Source organism: Gorilla gorilla, chromosome 7 (assembly GCF_029281585.2).
Source record: "Gorilla gorilla gorilla isolate KB3781 chromosome 7, NHGRI_mGorGor1-v2.1_pri, whole genome shotgun sequence".
Taxonomy (NCBI): Eukaryota; Metazoa; Chordata; class Mammalia; order Primates; family Hominidae; genus Gorilla; species Gorilla gorilla.
In genome coordinates this window covers 143,121,948-143,141,521 of record NC_073231.2, presented here as the reverse complement: position 1 = coordinate 143,141,521, position 19,574 = coordinate 143,121,948, and positions in this window count along the sequence as shown.

The following is a 19,574-nucleotide window of genomic DNA, read 5'->3' as shown; positions in this document are numbered from 1 at the left end:
AACTTCCTTCAATCCAGTACAACATGTTCTTATGGTACTCAAGGATGTAAAACACTTCTAATTTCAAAAGAACACACCTACGTACAGGGTACTTTTAGAAAAGATTTCAGTGTTTATTTTGCTGTGTGTTCAACTTCCTTTTCCTCTTCCTTCTTATTTTAGGGTGAGGTAATTCGGAGAATGTTCCATGTTCATATGGCTTCTGCTGTTCTGTTCTTGCTTCAACAAGAGATTCAAGAGAAATTTGCATAGTGTATCTGTAATCTTCTTCTGGGAAATATGTTATTGATCCATTTTCCTGAAAACTGTATTTTGTGTTCTTTCTCATCTATTTTCCTCTGATGCAGGCGAAGTCTGAATCAGAATTTTGAAAGTGGAAACCTAGAATGTAGGTGTTAGGAATATACATTGTTTTATACTTTGCGCTTCATTTTCTCTTTTGCAAGTGAAGCTTCAACGTTGAGTGATTTCCAATTCTGGCTCAACTACAGTCTAGATTATTTCCATTTTCTCAGGGGTGTTACAGGTGTTCAAAATATATTTGAAACAAATGATTAGACTTTTTAAAACCTGTGGAGAGGATACCCTATGATACTGATAGTAAATAGTGCCACAAAAGTAAATACTGAAACTAAATTTCAAAAAAGATTAACATATTCAACATCTGGTGAGTTTGAAAATTAATATAACATTTTAATACTGTGGATTTCAAAATCAATAATATATTTCGGAATAAAATGACAAAATGGTAAAACTGACTTGTAATGTACTCAAAGTAATCTTCAGATTAGTATATCAGTCTGTTTATCTGTAAATGTAAGAAGTTTTATTCTAATTTTATATCAGTAAGTATAACTATAATGTTAAATTTTTGACCAATTTCATGTCAAATAGTGAACACATTTTTCTTCTTATATTATTCTCAAATGGCTATTAGTGAAAACTACTGCCAAGAAAATTATCCTAATAGTAAACATTTAATAAATATCTATGGCTTCAAAGTTCTATACTAGGTACAGGCAAAATGCTGCTACATACAGCTGTCCCAATGCTTGTATAGGTGGAATCCTATTCTAATATCTTCCATGGCAACAAAAGGAATTTGCCCTATCAAATGATTTCAAGTAGTGTTTAGTATAATATATAATAATTCCATTTATCAAACCAAGTTGGCTTAGACCTTTGACATTTGCTATATGGTTAACCTTAGTCCAACTAGTCTCAGGTATTTCTAATGTTTGTATGGAGGAAGTAAGTTCCCAAACACACACACGTGCACACACACACACACGTATATGTATGTATGCCACGTTTAACAATTGATGATGATTTTGCTTACTACAGTGCAGAAAAATAAAAAAAAATGCTTTTGTGTGTTCATATATTCAGGACAGGGAAGAATTGAGTGCTTCTCTCATATCACACACACACATAGGTATATATGTATGTCACCTTTAACATTTGATGACTCTCTTACTTGGCACAGTGCAGAAAAATAAAAAATAATGGGCCAGGTGCGGTGGCTCATACCTGTAATCCCAGCACTTTGGGAGGCTGAGGCTGGCGGATCACGAGGTCAGTAGATCGAGACCATCTTGGCTAACACAGTGAAACCCCGTCTCTACAAAAGATACAAAAAATTAGCCGGGCGTGGTGGCGGGCTCCTGTGGTCACAGCTACTCGGGAGGCTGAGGCAGGAGAATGGCGTGAACCCTGGAGGCGGAGCTTGCAGTGAGCCAAGATCGTGCAACTGCACTCCAGCCTGGGCGACAGAGCGAGACTCCATCTCAAAAAATAAAATAAATAATAATAATAATAAATAAATAAATACAAAATAACAATAAAAAATAATACTTTTGTGTATGCATAGATTCAAGACAGGGACGAATTGATGGTTTCATAGAGTTGTTGTGTCAGTGGGAACTGAAATAATTAGAACAGATCATTTCAGTCCCGCTGACACAACAAGTCTATGAATAGATACTGTTATTGCTCTTTTTGTTTTATTTTGTTTTACAGATTAAGAAAATAGGGCTTATTAAGATTACGCAGTGTTTTCAAAATTGAAAGGCATGTAAGCAATGAAAACACAATTTGAAAATAGGCTAACTCCACAGCCACAAATAAAAGATAAATAAAAATATGACTAATATGCTTCATCATACTCTAGTCAGGTAGAAACACTTGGGGAGGGAAAGCAGTCTGTATTTCTATCACCTTCTAAATTCTAGACACATATATTGTTACTAAACACATACTATATGTCAGGTATTGTGCTTATTATAACATTGAGTTTTTGTCTATTCCTTTACTCAGGAATCACTCAACAGGCAGGAGACACATAAATAGATAATTATATCCAGTGAGGAAACCAGCTCATGTTCGTGATGTGTCTTGCCCAAGACCGTAAAATTCTCCTCTGACTTCCCCTGACCCACACCATCCTCCTCTTTTCCACCAGCTGCTTCTCAAGAACAGAAATATGATCAGTCAGGAATGATCCTCTTGTGAATGATGCACTTGCTCTCTGCTTTATTTTGCAAACCCAAGCAAATCCTTTAACCTTCCCCATCCAGCTCGCTCATCTGTAAAGCCGAAATAATCACACTGACCCAGCCTCCCGGGGTCAAGATGCGAATTGGTTAGCTAATATTTGCAGATTGTTTTGGAAATGTTAAGGACTAAGGATTTTTAAGACTGCACTATGGTGTAATAAAAAGACATAAAACCAGAAAGCAGAACAAACCATTCTTTGAAGCCCTTGCATAAAGGGTTGGAGCCAAAGAGATAAAAACACAATTATAATGAAGACAGTGAACTCTAAGTGACAGCAAGAAATTGCATCATCACTTTTGGAGTGAGCGAGAAGACACTTGTGGCATTGATCTGGAGAGAGAGAGAGAGAGAAAGCAAGGAATAAACCTACTGAGTCCAGTACTACATTACTCTATTAAACACCTCCCTTGTGTATTCAGCAAATATCCTCACGCTTAAAACTTAGTCCAAATCTTCATCTTTCCTGGTCTGAAAATGTTACTCAGTTCCCTACTCCCTAATGCCTCTCTTCTCCCTTCCTTCCTCTCTTTCTCTCTCTCTCTCTTCCTGTCTCACACAGTTCTATACATGGAAGCAGGAACACTAGAGCTAAAAGGAAAAAATGGTTATGTCACTTAAAATCCTTTATTTGGCTGTTTGAGAACAAAATAATGCAGAGGTTTTGGCATGGCATCAAAGGCACTCCCAATAGGCCTGGCCCGGACACTCTCCACCCACAGCCCCCAGTCCTCCACACCGCTCTGCAGCTTTGGCAAAGACAAATGACAGGCCACTGTGTGCCCTTCATGCACCTGCGCTGTCTCTGTCCTTTCCTGAATGCTCCCCACCTTTGTCTATCTCATTTCTACTCAGACAAAATATTGATCTGTATTAATGCCCCTCACATGAGCTCAGTCAGGAATGCCACTTCTTCCTCCACAGCTGCACTGCCATTCATCTCTTTGTCCCTAAAGTAACTGCCCTGTCAGGAATTATATTAATACTTAGCTCTGGAAGTTCGTTTCTCAGTGAAAGAATCATGCCTCCTTGTGTTTGTTTTGTTTTGTTTGTTTACTGCCTTGTATAGTGGTTGGCACTGCTTAGTCTTCCAATAAATGTTTGAGAGCAGAGGAAAAGAAAGAAGGAGATGAAGAAGATGGAAAGATGAGAAATTACAATGGATGGAAGAGGGAACACAGCTCCTCACCTAAGAATTTTATGATCTAAAATGAAAAACAAAAATCAAAAAAGTAAAAACTTACTACTAATACTGTGTATTAGTATAATATAGTATATAGTATAATAATTAGTATAATATAGTATTTTCCTGAACCTTCTGAGAGAAGTACAATTGTTAAACCCTTTTTGCATGTGAGCATACTGAGGTACAACAAAGTAGCTCATCCAGGTTCACACAGCTAATAAATGACAAACTAGAATTTGAGCTCAGGCAGTCTGAGTGGCACTAGACTATGGGAATCTGCCCTTGCGACATAGATAACAGCACAGTTTCAAGGCCTCCCAGAAGTTTCTTATACACAATCATTATTAAGCAACTCTCTGGGATAGAATTTATGTATGTATTTAATAACCTCCCTGAAGGCAGCAGAGGCGTTTTCCAAAGGAAGGGCCATTTTAGTGGGTTCTTGAAAAAGAAGTATGAACTGACTAAGCACAAGAAGAAAGGCACCCCAGGCAGACTGAGGCTTCCCGAGGCTTAGGAATGTCAGGGCGAGTCAGGCAATCAAAGGGACAAGGAAAAGTCAGCAGTTCAGGGCAGCCGATGGGAACATTCAGCGTGGGAGACAGTGAGAGATGAGGTAGGAGAGAAGATGAAGGACATGTCATGGATTCCATGCTAAGAATTTAGGCTTTTTACAAAGAAGTGTCATGAGATCAAGACTCCTCTGGCAGCATTACCATGGGGAGACTGACAAGAGGGGGATGGGAGACACAGAAGATCTTTTGGCAAGATCAGGTTATAATCCACATTTAGCAATTCTTTCCTTGGATAAGCTTCAATGATCTATGAATTTAGCAGTGATTCTTAGACACAGCCTTTTGTCACAGATTCCATGTTTCCCTCAAAGCTCGGCTAGGGAGCCAAGTCCCAGGCAGCATGTATTCCAGGCAGTCTACATGGCTTGTATGTAATCCGCCTGGAACCACAAAGTGGCAGGTCAGTAAGAGGTGCATAGGGATGCCGATCGATCTGCAGCCTACAAGTTAAGGCAAGCTTTTCTCCCTTTCATTGGCTAATTATCCTACAACCTGAAGGTGGTGCAAGGGGGGCTTCCCTCAGATTAGACTCCAGAGATAAATTTGAGGATTTCAATACTCATTGTGGAATTCTATTTGCCTTCCCAGCCTACACCTATTATGGGAATCTGCCCTTGTGACATAGATAACAGCACAGTTTCAAGACCTCCCAGAAGCTTCTTATATGCAATCATTATTAAGAAACTCTGGGTTAGAATTTATTTATGTATTTAATTGACAAATAATAGTCATGTGTATTTATAGGTACAATGTGGTATTGTGATCTATGTATACATTGTAGAAATATTCAATCAAGTGAATGAGTCAATATTTTATTCTGTAGGAAATATACCCATCTGGTCATGGGCTTCAACTCAGGTCATCTAGAAACTGGTAATTTTTTTTTCATTTGTTTCACATGTGCTTATATTTGCTGAAGCTTTTCCAAACTTCCTGAACTTAAAAGTAGCAAGGGTGAGGGACTTCTGCTCCTATGGAGATGGAATAGATGTACGTTCTCCTATTCCTCGAAGTACAACTAATGACCTTTGCATGTACACACACACACACGCACACACAGACACACACATGCATGTGCATACGTGCACGAGAGTGGTAGAGAAGAAGGTGGTGGTGGCAGGCAGACTGCTAAAAATCTTGTGACCTTAGAAAGTTCCCTGTTTGTTTTGTTTTGTTTTGTTTTTGCCTTGAATATGCCAGAATTTAAACTGAGAAACTTGGTAACCCGGAAATCGCAACAAACACAAACAGACAAACATAAAAATAATAACTACAATAGCAATAATAACAACAAAACTGATCTGTCCAGCCAAAGATCAGGAAAGGAGCAACATGGTAAAACAGAAAATGTGAAGACAATGACTGTTCTTCCATCAGACACCACAGAAAAACCTGTGGTCTCCCATAAAACCAGATTACCAAAGGCCTAGTGAATAACTTCACCTTCCACTTTTTGGAGACCGTTAAGAAGGCATCCAATAACTCTGCAAAGAAGTTTTCAGAAAAGGACTCACAGGGAGCCGAGACTGTAAGGAGGCCCCTTTCCTCTGGGTGTTAGTGGAGCCCACTCAGGGAGCTGACATCCCCCCTTCCACCCTGTAATAATGAGGGGGCACCCCCTCACCGTGAGTCAATGAAGGCTCCAAGGGCACCCCCTCACCATGAGTCAATGAAGGCTCCAATTGGAACCTGGACTTTTGTGCCCATCTGGCAGTAACAATGTAACATCAAAGCCTGGCTGAAATAATATGAGTGTCACAGACTACGTAAGATCCAGAGCCTCAGAACATAATAAGAAAATGCTGTTTTCAATTGGAAATCACTTGTTATATCAAGGACCAGAAAGATCTCAAACTGAATGAAACAAAGATAATCAACACACATCAATACTAGACGACAAACATGCTAAGATTTTCTGTCAAATATATATATATAAATGTGTGTATATATATAATTTGTATATATATTATATATAATATGTAGATTTAGAGAGTCTTGTTCTGTCACCGAGGCTGGGGTGCAGTGGCATGACCTCGGCTCACTGCAACCTCCACCTCTTAGGTTGAAGCAATTCTCCTGCCTCAGCCTCCTGAGTAACTGGGATTACAGGCGCCCACCACTACACCTGGCTAATTTTTGTATTTTTAATAGAGACGGGGGTTCCACCACGTTGGCCAGGCTGGTCTCAATCCCAAAGTGCTGGAATTACAGGCATGAGTCACTGCACCCAGCCTCTGTCAAAGATTTTAAATGAGTCATCCTAAAAATGCTCCAGCAAATAGAAGTGCATGTGAAACAAATGAAAAAAAATACGAAGTTTCAACTCAGTTGCTGAAACAAAAGATATGTCAACCCCAAATCCTGCACACAGTAAAATAACATTCAGGAATAAAGGGAAACCCAAGACATTTTCAGATGCAGGAAAACCAAAAGTATTTGTCTCAGAGGAACTACCCTAAATAAATGCCCAAAGGATACTATCTAAACTGAAAGGAAACAATAAAGAAGGAACTAATAACCAATAAACATCAGGAAGGAAGAAAGAACATTGTAAGCAAAAGTATTAGTAACTACGGTAGGCTTTGTTTCACCTTTTGAGTTTTCTAAGTTGATGATTGAAGCAAACATCATAACATGCTGAGGAGGTTGTAATATACAGAGAGAGGAAATATAACACAGTTACATTACAAAGAAGGGAAGGTAAAGGAATGTAAAGTAGTAAAGTTTCTACAGTTCACTCAAACTGCTAAAATGATGACACAGTAAAGAGTAATAAGTTATGTTTATATATTGCAATGGCAGGAACAACCATAAACAAAAACACTATAGAAAAATCCAGGTTGAATTTTTTAAAATATTCAGGTAATCCACAAGAGGGCAAGAAAAAGAAAATACACACACAAAAATCACAACAAACAGGAAAAAAAGGCAGCTCTGAGTCCTAACATAACAATAACGATGTCCAGGGCAAATGGTCTACATATACTAACGATTGGTACAGATATTGGCAGACTGGAATAAAAGAAATGACCCAACACTTCCTGTCTACGATAAACTCACTTTAAATACTATGACATAGGTAGGTTGAGTATTTTTTAAAAATGAAAGAAAAAATGTACATATAACCAAAAGAATGCATAAGTTTAATATCAGATAAAGTAGACTTCAGAGAAAAGAAAATTGCAGACTCAGAGGGGAATGTTATGTAATGATAAAAGGGTCAATCTACCAGGAAAACATAAAAATCCTAAATGTGTATGCATCAAATAATAGAGATGAAAAATATGAGAAGCAAAATCTGATAGAGCTAAGGATGAATAAACAAATCTACGATTGTAGTCGGAGACATCAACACTGCTCTCTAAACAACCAATAGAACAAATAGATAGACAATTATCAGGGATGTGGAAGACCTCTGCAGCATCATCACTCAGCAGAATCTAATTGACATTTATGGAATACTACATCCAACAATAGTGGAATACACATTCTTTTCAAGGGCCCATGGGACATAAACGAAGATAGTTCATATTCTGGGCCAAAAAAAAAAAGAAATCTATTTATCTCATCCAGCTGATGCAACTCAAAGGAACTTCATTTTATTTTTGGTTGTCTTTTGTTGTTCTGATATTTATTCCATCTGAAGTATCATGCTGAACCACATGAAATTCCTGTTTTTAGAGTTCAAAATGATCTAATATCAGCATTTTTATGTAGTTTGAACTAATATGTTCAAAATCAGGTCCAAACATTTGACTTCAAACTTATTTTCTATTCATCTCTTTCAAACTAATATCTTCTTTTTTTTTCTTTTGCATTATCTTGCTAATTTGAAAACAACATAAGATTTGGATGCATACCATAGACTTTAAAATTTTTTTTCTCCTGTCCTCAAACCAAAGAATGCACACATTTAATGTTTAATAACATTGCTGAGAAAACATTGGTGAAGGGAGCATGGATGTTGCATTTAAAATCTCAGCTTAAGGGAGAATTCTGAAAAGATGGAAACAGCATTAGGAGCACAGATTTGGCTCTGCCTAAAGACCCAGAGAAACTACATTAGAAAGCTAAAAACTCATGCATGTCATTTACCACTTCTCACTCCCCACAAAACCAGGCCATCATGTATTTCTATGAACTCCAAAATAAAACACATGTGGCGATAAACCACCAGTAGCCACAAGACCTGTACATTATCAGTGTCTGTGTGGACGCTAGCAGAGGAATCAACACAACATATTGAACCTGAGAAATGGGGAACCGAAAAATCCCCCACAAGTATTCACTGGAAAGACTAGTGGGTCTATTTGAGAAAGCAGATGAAACCGTGAAGGAATTTGCCCAATCCAAGGGAGGTCTAAAGGGCTAGACCAGCCTCTATTCCTATGAACCTTGAAAGCTGAGCTACCAGGGCTAGCTTCCAGGATGGCGCCCACGCTGAGAAGAAACTACTATGAGTGAAATCAAAACTAAGAAGTCTAAGGACAATAAATATTTTAAAATGAAGAAATACCCAAGTGGAGAAAGAACATGAGGCCAGGAAAATTAGAAGTCCAGCTGGCACATTTAGTATTATTACAAGAAAACAACAAAAGAATATGGTTTGTGATATTAAAGTAACTATCTAAACTGATCCTCTTTTAAAACTTCAGAATTGAATTTGTTTCAAAATGAGCAACAGAAACATACAGAGATCAAATTTTATACAAAGTTACTATAAGATAAAGGAGAATAAGGAGCAGAATAACATTCTGCAGGCAATGACAATATGCCATAAAGATCAAAAGTGAAATACATCATTTCAAAACTATTGAAAAGACATCAAGAAATTCTTACAAGGCACGAAGGGAAAATGTCCATCAGAATTTTTTTAAAACTTAGGTGCAGAACTCAAGAAGGAATTATAAATAAAAGGATATAATTTTGGAAATGAAGAGTAAGCCAGATGGAACACCAATAAACAAACATAATAAATGATGCTTAAAGAGTTATAATAGTGAAAAGTGGAATAATATTGTTACAAATGAGAAATAAGATTTATAAAATGATTTCAGAAAAAGAAAAAATATTGAAGATATGCAAAGAAGATTCAACAATGATAGAAGGAATCCCTAAGGGAACAAGAAATGAAAGCCAGGCATAACAAATATTGATGAAAGCATTTGAGACCACGTACGCAAATAGTATATTATGTCTATGAGAATGTTAACCATGAATGACCAACACCAAGACACACATTTGAGTAAAATTGCTAGAATTTAAAAGACGTGAGAAAAACATGATTTTGGATATTTAGGCAAACACACAAGTATGTAATTCATAAGAGAAAATTAGTTTTATATCAGACTCTTGGGAGTCATGCTTTATGGCAGAAGAAAATGGAATAGCATATTTAAAGGCACTCAAGAAAAGAAAATGTAAGCCAATAAATTTATATTCAGCTAAAGTGACCTTGAAATACAGAGGATATATGAGTCCTTCTTAAGGAGTCTATTATAAAATAAATTTCTGAAAAACAGAATAGTTGGAGAAAGATTGACAAAAAGGATCCCTCGGAATCATTGTTTATGTAATAGGTTTTAGAAATAAAGAAAAGGGAAGGTGAGAGAGAGAAAGAGACAGAAGAAAGAATATGTTTTAATGGCTACGTGATCTACCTGTACAGATAAAATGCAACCATTAAAAATTGGGGCTTGGGGGAGTTGATGAGAATACAAAAAAGTAACCTTGTGTTCAAAAACTATATGGAAGGTTATACATATAAAATGTAATAAAGACACACTTATATGTGACCCAGTAATTTCACTCTTAAAACTCTACCTTCCCCAGCCTACCATCCAACAAATGAAAACATGGCCACACGAATACTTACATGCTAAGATTTGCCACAGAATTTTTCTTAGCAGTCAAATAGACAAAATAATCTAAGCTTTTATTGACTAGTCAATGGATAAAAAAAGTAGTACACCCAAATATCCAAAACATGGACTACAACTTAGTAATAAAGGAATGAAGCACTGACACAAGCAACAATATGGATGAATCTAAAAAAGAAAAATTATGGTAAGTAAAAAAAGCCAGACACAAAATACAACATTTTGTATAACCCCAGGTATGTAATATTCTGGAAAAGGCAAAGCTATGTTGAAAAATGGAGATTAGTTGTCCCTTAGAGTCAGGGCAGGGGCTAGGTGTTAACTGTAGAGGGGCATGAGAAAACTCTACCCTGATTTGGAATATTTTAAAACAATTCTGGAAGAGGTTGCACAACTGTAAACATGTAGCAAAACTCAACAAACTACACTTAAAATGGATGGATCTATGGAATGTAGAATTAATAAATCTGTAAACAATGAAGGAGAATTGAAATAGCAAATGACAAAAATAAGACTGTTTTTGGTAAACATAATCAATGCTGGTGGAATTATCATGGTTATTCTGAGATTGTTGTGTGTGAAAATTTGAACAAAACAAATGAATAAACATGGGATCTCCTAAATGTATCATCATCTGTATCATTAAGAACAAGGTTTCTCAATGTGAAAGAAAAATATATATATATATGTAATAGAGAAAAGAGTAAATAAAACCTATCATCCTGAGTTTGAGTTGAAAATATCTGTTTTAGCTCACACTTTAATAATCTACTAAACCATGCATTTTTATAGTTTATGGTATGTGTTTTTTATAAGACATAGTTGAGAAATGATAAGAGAATTTAGGTAAACATATATGCATAAAGTATTTTTTTCAATTTTACTTCTCACAATGGTACAACCTAGGTCAATTCTCTTGAAACAACTCATCCTCAATCTTCCCTTCACGTGAAATGGGGATAATGGTACTCATTTTAAAATATTCTTGATTATGATATATATCTGAATGCCTGGTAGGGGTGGAGTCATTTTCAAATGGGAAAAGGATGATTATGATAATGATCATGATTATGATAAATTATTGCATATTTTTTGTAATTTTCCCTTAGGATATAAGGTGACAGAGCCATGGATTTGATGAAAAGTTTCCACAGATTAGAAATTCATATTAATAAATAATTTTCCTCATGTGATTTTTGGCATTCAGGTTTTACAGTGCAGCACTTACATTTTTATTTCTCCAAATGTCTCTTGTAGTGTTTGCAAATTGACTGAGTTTAAACAAGAACAGCAATGACGGCAAAACAAAAACAAACAAACAAAACAATGTTTAGGTCTTTTCCAGACATGAAGTATGTGTTTGGGGATTCTCTGAACACTTGCCATGGCATTTTTCCCTTGTTGAGAATTTTCTGCATTCTTCCTATGATAAACATTTCCTCTTTCTCATTGTCATGCACTGGCATTTTCTGTGCATTCAGTGTTGCTTAGTACTTAATTTTTTATTTAGTCACTCTCTGCAATTCCCTATAAACCTCTACCCCTCAACCCTCAAACACAAATCCCTTCAACTCAGGAAATTTTCTTTAGGAAAAATAAAAATAAGTACTTCCTATTATTTTCCTGTAAGTGATAAACAAATAATAGAGTCCTTGAGGGGATTTCTCATAATCATTTGTAACACATTTGTGTTCATTATTGCATCTATAAATCTCTTTGAGAATGAAAAATCAGATTGCAGTTCTATTCAATAGCTGGAAACACTACGGTGCAGAAACGGGAAGATGTTCATTGCCACATCTCTAGCAGAGGCAGAGCCAGGAGTAGGACAGGGATGTTTACACTTCCCAGGAGGACCTTCATTTTTTAACCTCATAGATGTCCTTAGCTTTTTGGGGGACTGGGGTTCCTTTAGATGATTCTAGCATGAAGAAACATCACCTCACAGATTCTTCAATGCATTCTGAGTGGGAGACTGGTCACCCATCCCTATTAGCATATTCTGGGAGATTCTGACCTATTATGGAAAGTTAGACAAATCTGAAACAAAACTAGGTTCACTGCCCGTGAGTTGATCAAACTGAGATGTGATTGAAGCCTAGGGAGAGGCTCCTCAACTATTATCAGGTGGTACCGGCCCACTCTACAGCCCGGTATCCTGTACGCTCAGCTCTCTCCGTTTGCCCGAGGAAAAAGAATGCCCTACCTGGGGGCCTCAAAAAGTCTCCTCTGAAAAATCGCCTCTGAAATGTGTGCTGATGAGAAAAGGATTTCCCTGCGCCAAGAAAACACCAAAGGTTGTTGATCTGGGGGACGGTGGTCTGAGAGACGCCAGAGGACAGAGTGGTGCTGGAGGAGAACAGCAGTGCTGAGTGTGCCCTGCAGGTGACAGTGTGGCCAGGCCAGCGGTGCAGCTGTTAGCAAAGGTGGACAGCAGCTGAAAATGCCTAAAAAACATTGTAGCATTGAAGATCTCCCTAAAATACCTAGCACCACCTAGCAACTTTCTATTCTTTTGAGATACACTGTCAATAATCTCTAAGAAATAATTCTGTTCAATGCTCTCATTTTCAGACGGAACGCCCCCACCCAGCCCTATCTCCCAGGATTTCTGGAGGAAGTGATGGGTGAGCTCAGTAAAGGGGGGAGATCAGAATCCCGCTAACCAAATGTGGATGCTGAGGAAATTGAGAAGGGAGATAATTATATGATGGTGAGATATTTTTCTTTACCTGTGTGTGAAACGTGGGCGTGTATGTCATTTGAGTTTGAATGATCTTCATATTCACTTGAATGGCTGTGAGCTGCTCGAATACAACATTCTGCTTGAAATAGCTTCAGCAACATTGAGCCTGTCTCCCGTTTTGTAATGTTCATTGGGTATTTGAGGAGACATCAGGAAAGGACAGAAAGGGAATAAGCAGCCAGGCGCGGTGGCTCACGCCTCTAATCCCAGCACTCTGGGAGGCCGAGGCGGGTGGATTACGAGGTCGGGAGATAGAGATCATCCTGGCTAACACGGTGAAACCCCGTCTCTACTAAAAAACACAAAAAAATTACCCGGGAGTGGTGGCGGGCTCCTATAGTCGCAGCTACTCAGGAGGCTGAGGCAGGAGAATGGCGTGAACCCGGGAGGCGGAGCTTGTAGTGAGCGGAGATCACGCCACTGCACTCCAGCCTGGGCGACAGAGCGAGACTCCGTCTAAAAAAAAAAAAAAAAAAAAGGAATAAGCAAAATAAGCAAAATAAGCAAAGGTAGAAAAAAGCAGCAGAGTAGTTTAGAAGAAACAGCATTGTGCAAGCATTGATATTTGGAGCTTGGTCACAATTCTACTTTGGAGTGGTGAGTAACTTCAGGCAAGTTGTAACTTAACTCTTTTTGTTTTGAGACAGAGTCTCGCTCTGTTGCCCAGGCTGCAGTGCAGTGGCCCGATTTCAGCTCACTGAAAGCTCCGCCTCCCGGGGTGATTCTCCTGCCTCAGCCTCCCGAGTAGCTGGGACTACAGGCGCCCGCCACCACGCCCAGCTAATTTTTTGTATTTTTAATAGAAACGGGTTTTCACCATGTTAGCCATGATGATCTCGATCTCCTGACCTCGTGATCTGTCCGCCTCGGCCTCCCAAAGTGCTGAGATTAGGGATTACAGGCGTGAGCCACCACGCCCGGCCAACTTAATTCTTAACTACAGTCTTCTCATCTGAAAATGAGAGCATTGAACCGAATTATTTCTTAGAGATTATTGACTGTATATCTCAAAAAAATAGAAAGTTGCCAGGTGGGGCTAGGTATTTTAGGGATATCTTCAATGCTACAATGTTTTTTAGGAAACATAATGATGCGTGAATGTGCCTCTGTGCCTTTGTGTGTGTATGTGCGTAACCTTAGTTTTTTTATCCTAGCAGATTAGACCATGTGACAGAGGAGACTTTTAATGATCTACATGCTTATATGTAAGTGAGATTTATCACTTGAGCATGAGAAACATAATCTTTGCTCCTCTTCTTTGCTGCTATACATTCCCTGGCCAAACTTCAAGTCGCATTCCAAGTGTCTTCTTTTCTGAAATTTCTGTTCACAAAGGGTTAGTGTTCATGTTCTGATTCTCCAAGTTCCTGAAGAAACTCACTCCAGTGATTTACAAAGCTGTCGCTCCAGAGCGATGTTTTCAGCAGTAAAGAATTGTCTTGTAGGCGTGTTCATTCTTTGCAGATTATTTACTGCTTCCCGGGGCGGCGTTTCTCCCACAATCTCCACACTAAATCAGGTGCCAAGTCCTGTTGATTCTCCCTCCTAAACATCTCTCATAGCTGTCTCCCTGCTACAATCCCTCTCCCAATGGCATGGTGTTCATGCCAGACTTCATTCTTCCTGTCCTGGACAGCTACTCAAGACTCTAAATGCATCTCAATAATTCATCTTGCTATTCTCCAAACTACTTCTTTAATATAATCTTGCACAAACTCTTTGCTTTAAATATTTCAATGACTCCCAGTTGCCTTTTTAGAAAACACTCTAAATGCCTGCCAATATATATAAATTATAGATGAATAATAATATTAATAGCTAACAAATAATAAGATACAATTATAAGTCAGGGACTTTAGTGGCATTGATATGGCTTGGGTCTGTGTCCCCACCCACATCTTATCTCGAATTATAATCCACACGTGTTGAGGAAGGGATCTGTTATCCCTACCTGTTGAGGAAGGGAACTGATTAGATCATGAGGGCAGTTTCCCTCATGCTGTTCTCATGATAGTGAGTGAATTCTCATGAGATCTGATGGTTTCATACATGGTAGATTTTCCTGCGCTCTCACTTACTCTCTGTCTCTTCTGCCACCATGTAAGACGTGCCTTCTTCTGCCTCTACCAAAATTGCAACTTTCCTGAGGCCTCCCCAGCCATGCAAACTGTGAGTCAATTAAACCTCTTTATATATGTATATATAACCTCTATATATATATAAAACCCAATCTTGAGCATTTCTTTACAGCAGTTTGAAAACAGACTAATACAGGCTTACATGTATTAATGTATATCAAAACACTAGGAGACATCACCATTTCCTCAAGAAAACTCAGGCACGGAAACTTCAAATGATTATCTATGGTCATACAGCCAGGAATTGGGAAGCTGTGGTTTGAACCCAGGCCTTGTCATCCAAAGGTAATGCTTTAACCCACTCTATCATTTTTCTCCGCTATTTTCATAAGCTGAGTTTTACCTCCTTCACCAGCCCCATGGTCTTAAATCTCCGCCACTCAGCACACAGAGGTTTGGAGATATTCCTCATACACACCTTGCTGTTCTTACCAATTTTGCATATTTTACTTTCCAGTTCTAAGATACTATATCTTACTTCCCATTTCTAAAATAGCCTTCCCACATCTTCAGCTGGAGACCTCCTATTCCGAATCTTGGAGCATGTCAACTTCTCCAAAAAACTTTCTCTGACTCTACAACCTGTGTTAGATTACCCTTGCTAACACTCATGTAAAACTTTTAGGAACTCTCTATTGCAGCATTTATTACCTTATGTTTCCATCCAATTTGGCCATGGGACATTGCCCTTTTTTTTACACTGTTGGATTGCATTTGCTAATATTTAGTAGAGAACATTTGTATCTATGTTCATGAGGGATATTCATCTATAGTTTTTCTTTTTGACATGCCTTTATCTGCTTTTGGTGTTAAAGTGATACTGACTTTAGAAACTGCATTAGGAAATACTTCCTTTGTTTCTACTTTCTGGAGGAAATTGGAAAAAACGTCTGATTTTTTTTTCCTTAAATGGTTGGCAGAATTTGCCAGTGAAATCCTCTGAGCCTTGTGCTTCCTTTTTAGAAGATTATTAATTATTAATTAAATTTATTTAATAGATACAAAGTTATTTATATATATTTTCCATGTATGGATTTTGGTAGCTTATTATGTCTTTCAAGAAACTGGCCCATTTCATCTCAGTTATCAGATATGTGGACTCATCCTTCATTAGCCTCTCATTCCCCTGGGATCAATAATGATAAAGTTGTTTCAAATGTCTGATATTGGTAATTTGCATTGTCTCTTTTTTTCTTGGTTAGCCTGGGAAGGAGTTTATCTTTTTTTTATTTCCTATACCAGCAATCCATCAACATTACTACTTAAGTGTTCCTAATAGTTTTAGCTCCAGTGACTTCCATTCTGGATAAACAAATCTCAGTTGTGACTCTCTGGATTCAATTTTCTCTCCAGATTTTGTGGTGGCAATATGCCCTGCATCTTCAGTTCCTGATAGGCCCAAGAGAAGTTAATTTCCAGTTTCTTTAACTTTTCAATGCTTTTAAGTCTGGAATGATGACTTCCAAGTACATTACATGTTGACGCTGGAACTGGAAGTCTTACTTTGTATTTCAGTTGTTCCATATCTCTCTACTAGAATCTTTATTATTAATGAATGTCTGACATTTCTCCTTCGCCTGTGTCTAGAAAGCAGTCGAGAATTGTGGCCAGAAACTGTAGTGCCCACAGGGATACCTTCTATCCTTTTACTAGTGTTGTGTGTCCATCCCCCAGCCTCTGTGGGCTTTGCTGCTAAAGGCGCACATATGATGTTTTCTCCAAACAATTGACTTTTGGCAAGTGAAGTCACCTTGCCTGTGTGGAAAGATGGAAGAATCTTGGGGTGTACTTTATCAGCCAACCAAGCACCATGTGCTATTTAAATATTCCAGCTCTCTTGTCTCCAGTCATGACCGCCTATGTGGTGAAATTTATATTCCAGAGGTCCCTGCAGGATTAGAATAGGTCTGGGACTTAATCTGAAGGTTTACCATTATTTTCTTTTCTTTTTCTTTTTTTTGAGATGGAGTTTTGCTCTGTTGCCCCCCAGGCTGGAGTGCAGTGGCACGATCTCGGCTCACTGCATCCTCTGCCTCCCAGGTTTAGGCAATTCTCTGCCTCAGCCTCCTGAGTAGCTGGGATTACAGGCACCCACCACCACACCCGGCTAAGTTTTTTGTATTTTTTTAGTAGTGATGGGGTTTCACCATCTCAGCCAGGCTGATTTTGGACTCCTGACCTCATGATCCACCCGCCTTGGCCTCCCAAAGTGCTGGGATTAGAGGCGTGAGCCACGGCGCCCGGCCTACCATTATTTTCTACTTCTTCCCTACCCTGCTTCCCTTACCCAACTCTCACTGTCCCAGGAGCATTTTCTCACTTTATCAATTGCACCTGAATATTTGGCTCAGGGTATACTTCTGGAAGACTTAATAACCTGAGGTGAGTATGTAAGTGTCACATAAACTTAAAAAATAAATCTAACGTTAACTGATCCCACTGTTACATGAATTGAAATAAACGTAGTATTTTGTATTTTGGTTACTAGAAAATACACTGTAGAATTACTTGTACCTGTTCTTTTGAGTAATTCCTGTCAATCTTCCTAGATTGTGAGCTTTTGAAGTTTTAAAAAGCATATTCTTCTCACAATTTCTAGAAAAGTAATAGGCATCTAACAGGTAACTAGAAAGTATCAATGACTGATTGCTCATTTAATTGAAAATTACATGGCGTGCACCTGGATAATTATTTAGAAGGTCTAATAAGAAAAATAAAATTATTGATTGAATTAAGCAAAAATTAGTAATTTTGCCCCACAAATAATTTTAATCCACATATTCCAAATAATTTTACATTTCCACTTTAATGTTTCTATGCTGATATAATACCTCAGATATAATCTCAATATATAATTTTTTGAAACTTTGCCTTATAAATTATCAATAAAAGAATGGAAAAGCATGGGAAGATTAATACATTTGAGACCATCAATAATATCTTAATGTGAGTATTTCTGAAAGCTGAATTGTAATCACAACCTAACAATCTTCTCTAACAGAGGTGTCATATAGCACCTAAATCATAGATAATCTCAAATATTATTATATTTACTTCTTTTTTTAAATGGCTAAAATGTAAAAGACTGAAAATATCAAGTGTTGACAAGAACATGAAACAGCAAAAATTCTCTTACAGGGCTCACAGAAATGTAAATTGGTGTATCTATTTTTGAAAATGGTTTGGCAGTATTTATTTTTTCAAAATTATTAATTAATAATTAATTAATTAATATTAATTAAGATATAGTATGCAAACAGTAAAATGTACCCTTATTGATATAATCACCACTGCAAACAAGATAAGAATTGTTCCATTATACCCTCAATTTTTTCATGCTTCTTCGTGGTCTACTACTCACCCCTACAATCAGCCCTAGAAATCACTAAACTATAGTTTAGCTTTTTCCAGAATGTCATATAAATGAAAACATGCAGCATTTAGCCCTTTGACTCCAGATTCTTTCATTCAGTATAATGCCTATGAGGTCTGTTTATATTTTTGAATGTATTAGTAAGTCTCTTCTTCTTTGCTGGTGTTTAATATTCCATTTTAGGAATATTCCGCAGTTTGTCCCTTTACTGGTTGAAAGACATTTAGGTTGTTTTCTGCTTTTTGTGTTTATGAATAAAACCATTGTGGATAATTGACTATAAACTTCTTTGTGAATATAATTTTTCATTTCTCATCTGTAAATACCCAGGAATGGGATTCTTGGATCATGCGGTGGTCCTGTATTTAAAATGAGAAACTGCCAAACAGTTTTTTAAAGTGAGGCATTCCCATCATCAATATATGCGAATTTTGATTGTTCCACATTATCAGCAATACTTCATATTGTTATGGTTTTCTCTTTTTAATATTTTATTTTAGCAATTCTAATAAGTATGTAGAGGTTTCACATTGTCAACTCAATTTGTATTTTCCTAACGCAAATTTTACTGTGCTTATTTTCTGTACCGATATGTGCTCAGTGAGGTATCTTCTCAAATCTTTCACCCTATTAATTGCTGAGGAAATTGTGTGCAATATGCCCACCTGTGATTGTGAATTTCATCACTGATTGCTCCTCTCAGTTCTATCAGCTTTCTGCATCATGTTTAAGGAAACTCTGTTTTTAGGTTCACATATGTTTAAAATTATTTTGTCATTTTTTTCTTATTTACCCCATTATCATTATTTTGCAATTCTAAATGTTCTTTCTTTTCTAGCCTAATAAAAATGCTACTTCAGAAGTCTCTTTCTGATACTAGTGTATCTACTCCAACTTTGTTTTGACTAACGATATGTATTTTTCCATCCTTTTACTTTTAGCCTATGTTTCACTTAAATACTAACAAAATTAAAATGTCTTATTTTCATCATAAAACCTTGAAGATAGTGAAAAGATAAAGCACAAACTGAAGAAAAAATATATGATAAGTATAAAGGTTAAAGTGTGCAAAAAATGAAAGTTTTCTATGAATAATTTTTAGAAAGGTAAGAATAATAAAAATG